The sequence below is a fragment of the Thunnus thynnus genome, chromosome 15 (assembly GCF_963924715.1).
Source record: "Thunnus thynnus chromosome 15, fThuThy2.1, whole genome shotgun sequence".
Classification (NCBI taxonomy): Eukaryota; Metazoa; Chordata; class Actinopteri; order Scombriformes; family Scombridae; genus Thunnus; species Thunnus thynnus.
In genome coordinates, this window is record NC_089531.1 from 25147098 (window position 1) to 25162320 (window position 15223).

Here is a 15223-nt window from a genome sequence, read left to right on the forward strand (position 1 = left end):
GCTGTTTTCTGAGTCTGCCAAGTGGATGTAATCCAATGCAACAAGGAGGAACGTCAAGAGATAAAGATCAGAGATGCATGAAGGAAATGATTAACTGTCATATCAATCACAGTGAATGAAGAGAGAATGTATGACACACCTTCTATTCTTTGTCTTCCAAACCACTCTCCACTGATAAGTATCACTTAAACTTTACAGGCCATGCGTTTCCCTGCAGACTACACATGTCAAATAAGAAGAGGAAATGGCATGAAGGCAGTCACTTTATGCACATCCTGTTTGTTTAATCCAAATTATTAGTTATATTAATCCCAGTGATCTCATAATTTGTATATATCTCATAAAGGTACCATAGAACTTCAGTTTTCAACAGTTTCTTAGTAGTGGTGCTTTTAAGGTTACTCAGGTAAGATTGCAGTCCTATAAATACCTGGGTGTGCATCTTAACAACAAGCTGGACAGGACAGACAACACCACGGCCCTGTACAAGAAGAGCCAGAGTTGACTCTATCTACTGAGGAGACTGAGGTCCTTTAGCGTTATTCTATGACTCAGTGGTGGCACCAGCCATCTTTTATGCGGTTGTCTGCTGGGGCAATAGCAACGTATAAAAAGAGACTGAACAAACTGATCAGCAGGGCTGAATCTGTCCTTGGGTGCTCTCTTAGAGGTGGTGAGAGAGAGGAGGATGATGGCTAAATTCCAGGCCATCTTGTGCAACACCACCCACCCCCTGTACCAGTATCTGTTTGCCCTGAGCAGCTCATCCAGCAACGGGCTACTCCACCCATGCTACCGTTCCAAAGATCTTTTGTTCCTGCAGCAATCAGACTCTACAACAGCAGTAATCATTGCTCACAATGGTATAATTGGTAATGGTAAGTAGTTTCATTGTATTATTGGTGTATGTCATAGCTCTCCACACTGATTTTCTTGCACTTGTCACTTTGAAGCAGTAACATCTCAGGTCTTACACTTTTGGCTGCGTTTATGTACATTGTTTTTATAGACATTCATATGTTGTTCTATTATGTTGTGTATGTTGTCTGATTCTTACTTGTGGCTTGCTGCTATAATGCCTAAATTTCCCTTTGTGGGATCAATAAAGTCTCATCTTTTATCTTATCTTGACACATTTGTCTAAATTCATGCACTCAGAGTCACATATGTCTTTGCTATTTTAGGATTCACTTTCTTCAGTAAAGTACCATCTATAGTACACCTCTTTTTAATTTAAGATTTAAAGTTTTTGTAATAGTAATACCTTTCCTAACTTAGCTGGTTCTGTTCTGCTGCATACACTGAAAGTCTGAATTCTTTTTAAAGAGATTTAGTCACGGAGATTAAACTCCCAATATTGACACTGTTAATGATTTATTTTATTATTATATTGCAAGCTGGAGAGTCTTTTTATGTGCTGCTATCTCTCTGTGTCTGCAGCATTTAGTGGATGAAACAGACTGTTGCTGTTCAGCGTAATAAACACTAATCCTGGTGATTGTGGGTGTGAACACTGAAACTCACATGTTCTTTCAGATTCAATGGTGTGACTTCAACGAACTAGTTTAACCAGCCAAACAGATCAGATCTGTGTGCCGCATTCACTACATTTTAGACTGTTATAATTATATTGTCATGATGTATATAGTGTCTTAGCTGCCATGACTGTAATAGAACAGTCACCAGTCAGTAGGGTTTAAAAATCTATTTCTTCTATTACGATAAAGCATTGTTTTAAGAAGACATCAGGATGGTTATGATATTATTTTGACCATATTAGTTGTGAGCACACATGTAATTGAGGAGTCTGTGCTCACCATATAGAGGCTTCTTTATCACCTAACAAGTAGTTTAATCTAACTGAGTGAGAACTTGCACACAGTTGTTTTTTCCAATCGTCATTATAAAATGCCATCTTCCTTTGTCAGAAAGAAACGGTATCCAATCCTATGTGATAGGGATTTTGATAGAATCAAAACTCTTTATCATGAGGTGAACAAATACATTAAAATTAGAACTGCAAAGATTATAGCAGAAAACCTTCTGACCTCAGCGTGTTTTAGCATTAACAGAAGCCGTGTAGAGACAGTTTGATGAGTTTTTGTCTGAGAGTTTTTAAGTTTGTGAGTGAAAACACTGAAAAGGACTTACTGGACCTGATGAAGGTCAGTAAGTGAGACAGTGTGTGGGAGTTCTTTTCATTGTTTTTAAGATGCAAGACACAAATGTCACATATTTGGGTGTGCAGAGATTTTTTTTTGTTTGTGTGTGAAATAAATCAGCTGTTTCTGCAGTGAAAACGTCTGCAAAACAGAACTGCAACAATTAGTCGGTCAATACATTAGTTGCCAACTATTAAATTAAGCTGAGTTTAGTCAAAGTTTAGAGAGAGACTGTCTCAAAATCTGTAAGAACAGAGACTATCTGTGACTCTTTTTATAAACATGAATTTGCAACTGGTATAAAATGCTATTACTCCTGTACAAGCCAACTTACACTGGCTGCCTGTTACATTCCATATTTATTTTAAAAATTGTACTGATCACTTTTAAAGCATTGTATGATGTTGCTCCAAATTACATCAAGGACTTAGTGACTCCCTGTGTCTGGGCGTTCCCTTAGAAAAGTGGATGGAGCTCAGCTGGTTAATCCTGGGTGTTGGCTTGTGACCAGGCTAGAGAACAGTCGGCGAGATCTTTGTGTGACTTAATGTTATTGCCTGCTGTTTTATGATCTCTGTTTTTTATTTATTTAGGACCCGAGCCCAAAGGGCGATGCCCTCTTGTATTTTGTGTGTTTCTTTCTTCTTTCTTTATTATTCCGCCACTTAAACCCTAAATTTGACCCCTTAAACATGCTCAAAAACTCACCAAATTTGGCACGCATATCAGGTGTGGTGAAAAATTTGATAAAATGTAAAATTTAACCCCCAAAGTGCCAAAATGTGCTCTCTATCGCCACCTATGTAACTAAAATGGCCACCACGGCCTTAGGAATGTCATAGAGAGATCAAACCAAAACGTATTTATTCGGAGAAATCATATGCTGACACCCCTGACCTAAATCCAACAGCAAGTCCGAAGTCCGCAATCAGCCTTTCTAAATAAGACTTTGCCTCAATTTTGGCCTCCGAACAAACGCTATCTCCTCCAAGGGTGTTAATGGTATCGGCTTCAAACTTTAATACATAACTTATGATACTATGCTGAACAAAAGTTAAAAACTTTGTAATAACTCGAACAGTTTGGATTTTATAAGCCCTGAAAGTTGTAGTGCCACATCACATCAAATGTACCCCTTACAATGTAAAACAATGGCGGACACATGGACTTTGTGTCAAACAGATGCTTCTGATGTCTAAACTATAAGTCTGACCACTTTCAAACCTGTATCAATGGATTCGCCACGAAATTTCCTACTGTTATATGGTTTTTAATGTAAGATTTGGCCAAAGTAATGGGATTTATGTGGAGATTTCACCAGAAGTGTACTCCTCTCCAACTGCTCCTCATTATGTGGCTCCCTTAGTGCTGTGAAACACTCTGCAATACACACTCATAAAATAACAGGATGTGCAACAAAAGACTTTAAAACTCAGACTCTAATATCTCAAAAACAGTAAAGGATAGAAAAAACATGTAAATTCAAGATTTGTAGGTCAAAGTCTCGTGACTCATTTAAAGTTAAAATGAAGTCTGTATCTAAAACTATGTGGAAGCAGTAAATGTTCAAAAAGGTGTGGGTTCGCTCACACTCTCCATTCAAATATATGAGTATTTTTCTGTGTCCAGCTGCAGTTATTTATTGTCTCTACACACCTGACAGTACACATGTCAATCAAACTTTGACCAGGTCATGTGGGTTAAAAGTCTTTACTTTTCTAAAAATAGACTTGATGAAAATTAGGAAATTAATTTGTTTTACACACAAACTCATCAAGAGTTTTCAATTTACTAATTGAAATTCAAGTGAATGGGCCCAAAACTTGCATAATTTTGATGACACAGGTGTGAGCAAGACAGACATGTCTCACCCTGCAGAAAATTCTCATCCTCGCTCCATTGAGATTTGATGTTTCGCCATGACAGAGGAATTTGCTATAACTTCGTTGTAAATGCTCCAGTCTGCACCAAACTTTACATGTTTGATAAGTCTCCTGGCCTGAACACGTCTACATGACAATATTCCATCAATGATGCAAACTGGCTGATTAGTGCCCCCCACAAAATTTCAGCGAAGCAGCCCCAGCAGCAGGCAAAATGGTGGACAAAGGAAGTGATGTTTATCTCCTTCTTGCACTGTCTGAACACAGCCCGGTCCAACATGTAAATTCATGATTTGTAGGTCAAAGTCTCATGACTCATTTATAGTTCAAATGAAGTTTGTATCTATGTGGAAGCAGTAAATGTTCAAAAAAGTGTGGGTTTGCTCACACTCTCCCTTCAAATATATGAGTATTTTTCTGTGTCCAGCTGCAGTTATTTATTGTCTCTACACACCTGACAGTACACATGTCAATCAAACTTTGACCAGGTCATGTGGGTCAAAAGTCTTTCCTTTTCTAAAAATAGACTTGATGAAAATTAGGAAATTGATTTGTTTTAGACACAAACTCACTATGCTTCCATATTGTCTGTTTCTCATAGTGTTACCTACTGTGCACAGGAAGTCTACCTTACAACACACATCATCAGGTCTGCATGATATTACATAGTATGTTCATAAACTACAACATGCCTTTATTTGACAGGTGTGTTTGTTACTTTGTGGATGTTTTCTGGCACCAAATAGCTTCACCACTGCATGCACTGTCCAAAAAATGCCTGCATATGAAGAAGTCCATGTGCAGACCCACCGACCACGTCACAGCCCAACGTGCATGGGGTGCGAGGGCCCGTTCATCGCTGCTTGCAGCTTTAATTTTAATTGCTGTTTGTCAATTCTTTCCTCTTATCTGTTAAGCGCTTTGTAACATTGTTAAGAAAAAAGCTTTATAAATAAAGTTTATTATTATGAAAAGTTTGTACTTGTGGGTGCCACCAGTGTGGGGGATGACACACTACTGTGTAAGAAAATATTTCAAATGATGAATGATGCATGATGATGAATGATGCATGATGATGAATGATGCATAATGAAAGCAAGTTATTAGGTGATTGATTTTATGTGTTTTCACTTTCTCATGTCCATGTTTTCCATTATGGAGCAGACATAGATAGAAACTGGAGTCATTACTGGGAAAAACTCAAAGACAAAAAGTTAAAAACTGGAATTCATCCTGGATCACATGAGTATAACATTATTAGTTTATTGCAGTTTAGTCACGTTTATACAGGGTTATGATCTTTCTCTCTCTCACTGTCAGCACTTAAAGTACTCAAGCCTTGATAGTAAATCATGTACAAAGCAAAAGAAGACTAAGAAGCCTGAAAACCAAGTGACATTTCTGCTCTGACTCCCTAACTTCACACATTAGGGGCCATGTTATAATACAACGTGTTGTCCAACCAATTTGTAGCCATGCTAGCTGCATATTGGATGAAGTGTTGTGAAAATTTGTACCGAAATTCATGGTCCCCAGATATTGAAGCCTTCTGACTTTAGTGATCCTCTGACTTTTCATCTCATGCCACCATGCAGTTAACATTTGTGGTTTTAAGCAAAATGTCTTAACTATTGGATTGATTGCCATGAAATGTGGTACAAATATGCATGTTCCCCTCCTGATAAACTGTAGCAACTTTAGTGACCCCTTCACTTAACACGTAGTGCTGTCATCAAGTCAAACTTAATACCAGTTTTGTTTAGTGCTCATTAGCAAATGCTAACATGCTATAAACCTAAACTAAGATGGTGAAAATGAGAAACATTACACCTGCTAAACATGAACATGTTAAAGTATAAAATCAAAATGCTCAAAATGAGGTGTGTGGATTTTGTCCCCCATCACTTACATTATAATGTTTTTTTTAGGATGGATTCTTCTAATGGTCAGTATTAGGGGTGTGCCTGAATACAAATACATTATTCAGCAAAGCACAAATTGTGGGTTTTATTTGAATATTTGTTTCATACAAATATTTTAAAAATGATTTGTTGGGGGTATTGCTCAGAGATAAAGCTGAGCTAATGATGTTTTGCTCAAAGGAATGGACTTTCCCCTTCTCCTTTCCACAAAGTCAGGTTGTAAAAAATAAGCAATAAATGAAAAGTGCAAAGCAAGAATTGCCTTTGACGTTCTTCCTTACACATTACATGGTGTGCTGTCACTGTCTGCATGAGGAAAGCTTAGCAATCATTGCAGTTGTCTATGATCTGGGAGACTCCAGTTCAAGACCCGATGTGGGGACTTCCTTCGTAAGGTAATTTATTCATGAACACTTATTGTAACTAATTTTCTAAAATTAAAAATGTCATAAAATCAAAAACAGGATTTTTAAGCCTCTTTCCACTTTTATTTGAATACAAATACAGATACAAATAATTTTGCTGCCTTAACAAATACAGATACAAATACAAATATTGGGGTCTCTGCACATCCCTAGTCAGTATGAACAGGAGGAAAGATTACAGTGATCAAAACCTCTGCTCACGTTAACAATTATCTCAAAACACTAATATGTGTAAATACAGCTGACCAGTGGCTCCATGAGTCTAAGTATTGTTTTGAATTTATTTTCCTATTTTGGTGTTGATGGAAACAGCTTTCAGCACTTTTGCATACTATTAATGATATTTATACATTTTAAAATGGCAACATTTCACAGTCAAAGCAGTTTGATGCCTGCAGGTGCAAGAAAATAAGTATTAATAAAGTATTTTATCATGTATAAATCTCTATCATACATATTAGATCATATAGTAAAAACTTGTGACACTGTGGATTCCACATCATCCATCCATTCCACATGGATCATGTACATTGTACACCAGTGTAAAAAAAATTGAAAAGTACTGTGGATAGACCATCCATTGTTTTTAGAGGTAAAAGATTAATTAAACATTTATAAGTCATCATTTTCCTGATGGAAAACTTTGTCATCGCAGCCATGTTAAGAAACTTAAATAAAACGATTTCTCCTCAGTGGCAACACAGAGACAAACTGTTTTTGCATAGCCTAATACATGAAAATCACCTAAAGCGACCAGACAGGCCTCACGTTCGAAGGTGTGATAAATTATTTGAATGTGTCACTATGTAAAAATCAGTTTTTTGGTTCCTGCAACGAATGCAAAAACTGACTTGTGAGATGAGCCTTTTGTATTCTGTATTTTATTGTTTACATAACATGGTATCCTGGACTCTTTTACATCAATTACATGTCAGAATATAAGCTAATATATTCACTGATAGTATATTCAGAAGACAAGTCAAGTGTACTAGTTGCTTTTGCATTCCACTTCATCCCAAAATGACAGGACATCTCCCATGAAAACTGCCTTAAAGCCCCAATCTATAATGTACGACCATATACATCTTAAGTATTTATTTAAACAGCTCGGGGAAGGTATGCAGTGTTAAGATAGCCTATTTTAATACGTTTATTTGCATGGATCAGCCATGAACCTGAACAACAAGCCAGCGGAAAGGGACTCAACAGATATGGTTCTGGTTTGCATGTTTCCTCATGCAAACGTCACATATCTTTCCAGTGTTCCTTACCTGCCATAGCTGACTTGTTTTGAAGTACTTTTAATTTTAGAAATGTATTTAATTATATCTTGGGTCACACGTGCCTCCATACATTTTAAAGGTAGGTATTTCACATAATTTTATAGAAATACCCTCTGTAGAAAAAACTGTGACAGGTGTTGCTTTCTTTACTTTTGCTCAGCTGACTCCTCTGACATTATTCTTACATTTAAGAATGTTTGTGAGAACTCATCAAGGAGCCTAAGTGGATGGGTACCCTGCATGCCTTTTCAGGTCAGCAAGGCCATTTATGGTCATGCCAAAATGCCTGTAGTTTAGCTTGTGGTAATGTCAAGCTAGATATAGCTTCTGGTGTTTGTCCCCACCCTGCCAGAAAAAATGTTACATGTCAGTTTTTTAAGTGTCATGGAATAATTATGTTAGGGATGTACGCCAACTTTAGCCCAAGTTATAATGGGTGAGCTTACCAAGGGTGTAAGCTCACCCGTTATAACAAGATGAAGGGCCATATTTTCATGCCGGTGCACCAACCAGCCAATCATAAGCAGTTTGTGTTTTCCTGATCTTGAATTTCACTTTGCCCGTCTGTGGTATTCTGGTTCATTCTAATTATACATTGCAAAGGAAGTTGTTGGTATTTTGGTGTAAATTGGATCTTAGATGTTATACTGAACCAGGTTATTTCCTGGCACAAAGTGACTCCGCTGCCACTTTGGTGATTTTATTAACAAGAGAAAACTAAATACTTTCTGTAAATATGCAAACATAACGGAATAATACAGAAATCAGTCAGATTATCAGGGTTTATTTAATTTAGCTTATTTAGTTTATTTAATAGTGTTAGAGAAACCTACACAGTCCATGCACCCAAGACCTACCACTTTGCATTTGTTGGTTTGGTTGACTAAAGTAGGGCCCTAGTGGTTTACAAACAGTCTAGCAGCTCGGGTGAGTGAGGTTGTACTTAGTCACAGCAGTACTTCAGCATGCTAACATGCTGGCAGTGACAATGTTAACATGCTGATGCTAAGCAGATTATGTTTACCATGTTAATTAAGTGTGTTTGAATGCTAACATTTGCTAATTAGACACAAAAATTGAAAAAAAACAAAAAAACAAACAAAAAAAAACAAAACAAAACATAGCCACTACTCCTCTGTTAAATGAAAAAAAGCTTTAAAAAATCTCATGAATGATCTCAGCCAGATTTTCTTGTTGATGCATAAAAATTTGTTATATTAAATATCTTATAGCTCAGCTTCGTGTCTTTCTGGTTTTTCACTTTTAAAGGTCTTTATCCGGCTATCAGGTTTATATCCTCTCATATACTCATATGTAACCTGTTAAACTACCTGGTCTGTTTTCTCTTCATCCTCTGTAGAACCAGTTCTGTGTTGTGTCACCTGTTTTTTTTCCATGTGTCTGTTAGAACAGGTCTGACAATGACAGAACAGAGTTGTCTGGTGGAGAATTTGCAGCCTCCTGCACGTAGTGCGTTGGTGCTGACTCATAATCCTATTTACAGCTGTATAACTTCATTATTTAAATACCCCAACACGCCAACAGGATCTGTCATGATTTATTGGTAACCTTATAAATGTTCTGTGTTCTTCAGTCCAGTTTCACAGAGTGAAATTGTTTGGAGTAAAGTTGCTGTCCTCCTGATAAATCCCGAGCCTCTCTGATCATTAAAGAAAGCATACATACATCAATACAACACACAATAAAGAAATCACCTATAAAGCTCGACATAATTAAAAAAAAACAACAGTATAGCTTGTCACAGGGGCCAGTAGAGGTGGAGTGTAATAAGCAGCTGCGTGACGCCGGAGACAAGTCTAACCGGTGTCATCCGGGTCCGTGAGCCGCGCGTCTCCGGTTCTTTCCCACACTCTCACTCTTTTTTTTCCGGACAAGCTCGCACGCGACAGAAAAAACACATAGGCCTAAGCGAGTCACAAGTCAGCTTCATGAGGTGCTTTGCATCGAAAAAATAATTATTTAGTTCAGAAAATAAACAAGTTTTCAGGGTCTTTAGAAAATTTTAATTTAAAATCATAAGAATTTGGTAGCATGAACATGACTCTAGTGTGCCTCCCTGAACCTGACCACATATTTCAGTGTGCAAAAATATTATACAGAAGTAAAACAACACAAAGAAGTAGAACTGTATAATAAAATATGTAATAATAATATTTAATTTGTGGTTAATGTGCCCCAAGTGAAAGCATGTACAGTATATTAGGTGAAACTGGACCATTCTTTCTGTCTTTCTTACCTTTCTCCCAGCATCAGACATTTGTCATGCAAAATGAAAACATAATAGGTGCACACCCTATTGCCAAACCCCTAACGTTTCCTTTCAGGCTGAAAGCCAGCCGCTCATCACTTGCTATCCGTGTTGACTTCTCACAAGTTAAGGCGTTTGTCTTGTCATCTCTTGCCAGGTAAGATAAAAATAAACAAATACATGTTATCACATTTCAGCTGATGGTGGACTGTAGTGTAAGTGAGCACATTAAAGGATTAAATGTTCAGATGCAAAATATTGTTAACAATCTAATCAACTTGAATGGCTAAAATTAGATATTTCTATGCTGTTGTCTGGCATAACACCATGACAAGAATGTACTTTAAAAGTACTGTCAGTAGTTATGTGACAAAGATGCACTTAAAGTTTGGAACTATATTTTTGAAAGAAGACACATGACCAATATATATTTGAAACAATGTTTTAAAGTTAATTTTATTAATCGAGTAAAGCTAAATATCATGGCTGCAATGGACCAACTATTAAAAACTTCTCCTTCTTTGTTATTAACCTCTTAAACTAGTTAATAATGATAATACATTTTTTTTATTTATACAGAGCAGCAAGAAAGACATACTTGTAGTTACTTGTAGGGTAATTATAATACAGAGGGTTGCGTGTAGTCTTGGTGATTTTTATTGCCTCCAGTTGACTATCAGGTTTTCACGCTGTTCTCTCTCACTGATACGGTGTTCTGTTGCAAAGGCACACGCATATATTATCCTCCATACTTACAAGCACAATTTATATATCAAAATGTTAACAAATTTGTCCTCTCTCCTCCAATTTTACTTCCATTGAAATAGAACTCACGGTTTTTGAATAAATTGCCCCAAAAGGGCAGAGAGTGCTGTCTGAAATTGACAGCCATGTTATCTAAAATTTGAAGCTCCCTGTCGAAAACGGAGATCATGGTGCGCACTGCGCAAAATACTTTAGAATCCAGAGATGGTTATACCTGAATATTTCAAACTATGGCCCATATATAATGAAATCCATGTCAGATAATCTCCGATCACGGCATTGTAAAATGTCATATCTGGAGTGTATTTTATCTCCGGATTAAGACCACTTTGATACCAGCAGAATATGGAGTCAAGATATTTTTCTGTTATGAGTGATGCCGTATTTTGAATGCCACATGTTTTATTATTTATTGTGAAAATGAATATCTCGTCTGATTCACTCCCAACTTATTGCCGTCCTCGCAGGTTACATAAACATACTGTATATCCTCAGGTCTGATCACTAAGCGCTACTGACCCCTTGTGGTCAGGTGTAATACAACATAATCATCACATTTCTAGGATACGTGTGGCATCCGTGACAGGAAACTTTGAGATATGACCTATAGCCTTACGTCGGATATTAGATATGATTCAAATCTGATCCAGTGACTGTAGATACTCTCCGTTTATGATTTATGTCCGGATCATATCAGTGTCCGGATTGGGACCACATAGATAGGCTACTTGGAGTTGAGATATTTTTCCTGATATGACTGATGTCGTATTTTGAATGCCAGACACATCGCGTTTCTGGTGTCAACATATTACATCATCCTATCAAAATGTCTTTTCTCATATATGTTAATATCCGGAAAGAGTGTGGTGGAAACTTTGAGATATGACTAATAGTTGTGTTGTGGATATTCCAGGATATGATTCAAATCTGATCAAAATTACTGTAAATACTTGCAGGTTTTAACTCATGTTCGGTTTATATCGATCTCCGGACTGGGAGCACTTTGATACTATTAGAATATGGAGTTAATATATTGTTTGAATTGGCTTGTAGTTCTATTGTGAATGCCACACACATAGCATTTCTTTTGTAAACATACTTCATATTAGGCCAGCCTAAATGTTAATATCATGAAAGTGTTATACAGAAGGAAACTTTATAACTAATAGGTATATTTTAGATTATCAAATTACTAAGGATGCCATATTTCATATAATGGCTATTAAGAGGAGGATACTTTCACATATGACTAATAACCTTATAGTGAATATTCCATGATATGATTGAATCCAACCAAATGCTTTTACTCCTGCCCTGATGTCAGTCTGGATTGAGACCACTGATAGAATCCATAGCCAATTTACTCCTGAACTGTATGACAGTAACAGGACAGAATATCTTATATAAACAGATATCACTGTGCTATGGTCAAAAATGTAACCCTTATAGAGAATATACATGGTCAGGACTTGACAGGTATCATCTACTTAAGACACCTTTTCCTTCTCCTTCATTGAAATATAGATAATCTATGAATATGAAAATATTTTTAGTTTCAAAAGTTTCAAAGTCCAACATCAATTAATTCAAAGATCTAATTAAAGTAACAATAAGTAAAACACTGAGAATAATAACAGAACAATAGAAGAAGAAGAGGAAGAAGAAAAAGAACAACAGCGACAAGCTGTAAAATGTCAGCTGCATTTCCTCTTCCTCCTCATTCTCTGGAACAAAGTAATCCTTCTTACTCCTGGATTCTTTTAGAATATCATCCTGACGTTATACGGTGATGAGTGGAGCAGAAATCCAGTCTCGTCCTTCTGTTATCATCTAGCACCTTCTGGCAGGACATTACAATCCTCGTCAGCTGTGGTGCCTGCCATTTTGGTGAGGAACATTTGTACAGAGTTTTGTCCTTGTCACTCTCCTCATCACAATGAGACTGGCATCCACTCCCTTCAAATATTCCAAGTCATCACGTCCGACAAGCTTTCCCTCCACCTTCACCCTCTTCTTGAAGAGTCAACCATGTGTCTATGGCCTCAAGTATTTACTTCTCAGAATTTGAATTCTAGCTGGAACATGTTTCTCCAAGACCATTTTTTTCTGGACTGCCTCAAATGTGTAGCTCCAGTCCTTTGGATATTCAGTATTGAGAGTGTAGAGCAGACTGAACATCAACCCAAAAGCTGTTGCAAAGTCATCCAGGCTTTCAAGAACTACAGCACCTTCCAACACAACGGCAACCTCCACAACTGTCCCAGGGTCTGTAGGCCCCTCCACTAGCTCCAGAGGCCATCTATCATCCCTCCTATACATGGCTCCACAGTAGCACCCCTTTGGTTTGAGAAAGCAAGGAAATGCTTTTAAATTTTTTTGAGAAAGAGATTTCAGTGTTGTGTATTGAATACTCTAAAGGGTTCAACAGTATGGTCAGCATTCTAGCTTTTCAGAATTACATAAAGGTGTGGCCTGTAGAATTTAGTGGCATCTAGCGGAACAGACTTGGCAGAAATGGAATATAATATTCACATGTTTTAATTAGTGTATAATCACCTGAAAATAAGAATCGTTGCAGTTTTGTTGCCTTAGAATGAGCCCTTTATATCTACAAAGGGAGCAGGTCCTCTTCCACGGAGCCTGCCGTGTTGTACTGCCATGTTTCTACAGTAGCCTAGAAAGGACTAACCAAACACTGGCTCTAGAGAGGGCCTCTCACATTTTTGTGGGTTTCGCAGCCACACTTGGAAGGGGAGGGGGAGGGGAGGGGTATTCATCTTGTTGTAATATGCAGCCAAATGATCCTGCACACTGGTCCTTTTAAAGGATAGGTTCACAATTTTGCCTTAAAACAATAGTCAGGTGCTCATATGAACACTGAAAGAGGTTTTCCTCACTGTAATCATTCCTCCTGTTCATTATATATATTATAAGATTATAAGATAATTATTTACTATAAGATTCTCTTCACATGCACTTTCAATGTAAGTGATGGGGGCCAAAATCAACAGGGTCCACATAGTCATTTTGTGTAAAAAAGTTTATCTGAAGCTTATATGAAGCTTCAGCAGTCTTAGTTAGTCATATCAAGTGGATATCTGCCACATTTACAGTCTTTTTAGCATCAAATTCCCTCTTTGTGTCTCCTTGGACAGTGTTTCCCTGTTAAGCTGCGGTGGAAGTATAGTAACAAAAAGAGGGACAGTAATGTTATTTAATTTGACTAATTTGGATGCTGAAGTTTATTAGCTTCAGATAAACTTTTAAATACATTTTTGCACAGAAGGTGGATTCTGGTTCTATCTCACACAGCCTCCAGCCTCTACTGAACTCTAAGGGTAATACTCTCCTCCAATCACACGTACGCAACCACCCACTGAAATTTGCATATATATATCTTGGCTGGCCAATCAGGACATGCCTACCGATTACGTGTGTTGCACACTATACAAACACTCCTGATTCCTCACTCAGATGGCTGGGCGGCAAGCAGGAAGCTGCAACATCTGCTGATGCAGGACAAAGGCATGCTGGAATATTTTCAGAAAATATTTCATATTTTGAGAAAATATTCCAGCTGAGCATGGCAGCGAACAGTGTATCAAACAATAAAGTGCAACCGTCCACTTTCCTCCTTTGCTATTTTTAACAAAGTTCACAGTTTATAAACCTACAACACATACATGAGACACATACACACAAAAAAAACAATGAATAGACATAAAGTGCTGTGTGATAAAGTGCTGAGAGTTCAGTGGATATTCAGGTCAGTCTGAAGCTGAAACAGTTTTGGAAAACCTTCACTTCAAACAGAATCACATCAGCCTCAACATGGTCTCAACATCAACAGTCTCCCCGCAACAAATTCCAAGCTATTTAGTTCTGGCACACATTAATGCAAAGTCTGTAAGAAGGCGTGCCAGGAAGGCTAAAATATATAATTTACTAATCCACTGTAATGTGTAGTACAGTTGTGTAGACCATATGGTTTCTTTTGCCTGGTTAGGTTACAGCATGGTTGATCACAGCCGCAGTGACTGCTTTTTGTGGCTTGCTATTGGACTTCTAACATGCCACTCAAACGTCAAGCCAATAGGACGTGTCCATTGTCAAACGGAAAATATCCTTTACTATTGACAGGTGTAACTCATGTCTCGTTTCATTCCAGTCTTTTCACAGTTGTTTCTGATGCCTGAAACGCGACATAAACATATTAATTGTTGCTTGGGGCCATCAGATGGACAAGTTGAAATGATTCAGGACAAGGCTATTTTTTTCAAAATAAAGCCCAATAGAATAACTGTATCTCAACAGGAAACTCAGGATGAGGCTTGTTTATCAAAACAAAAGCCCCCCAACAGTCACTGTATGTTAACAGCAAATTAAGGATGGACCTGGTTTTTCAAAACAGAAGCCCCAGATGGAAATTATATTGTTACATGAACCTCAGGATGAGGCAGTTGTTTAAAAATAAGAGCTCTAGAAAAAGTAACTGTATCTTAATTGGGGGCCAG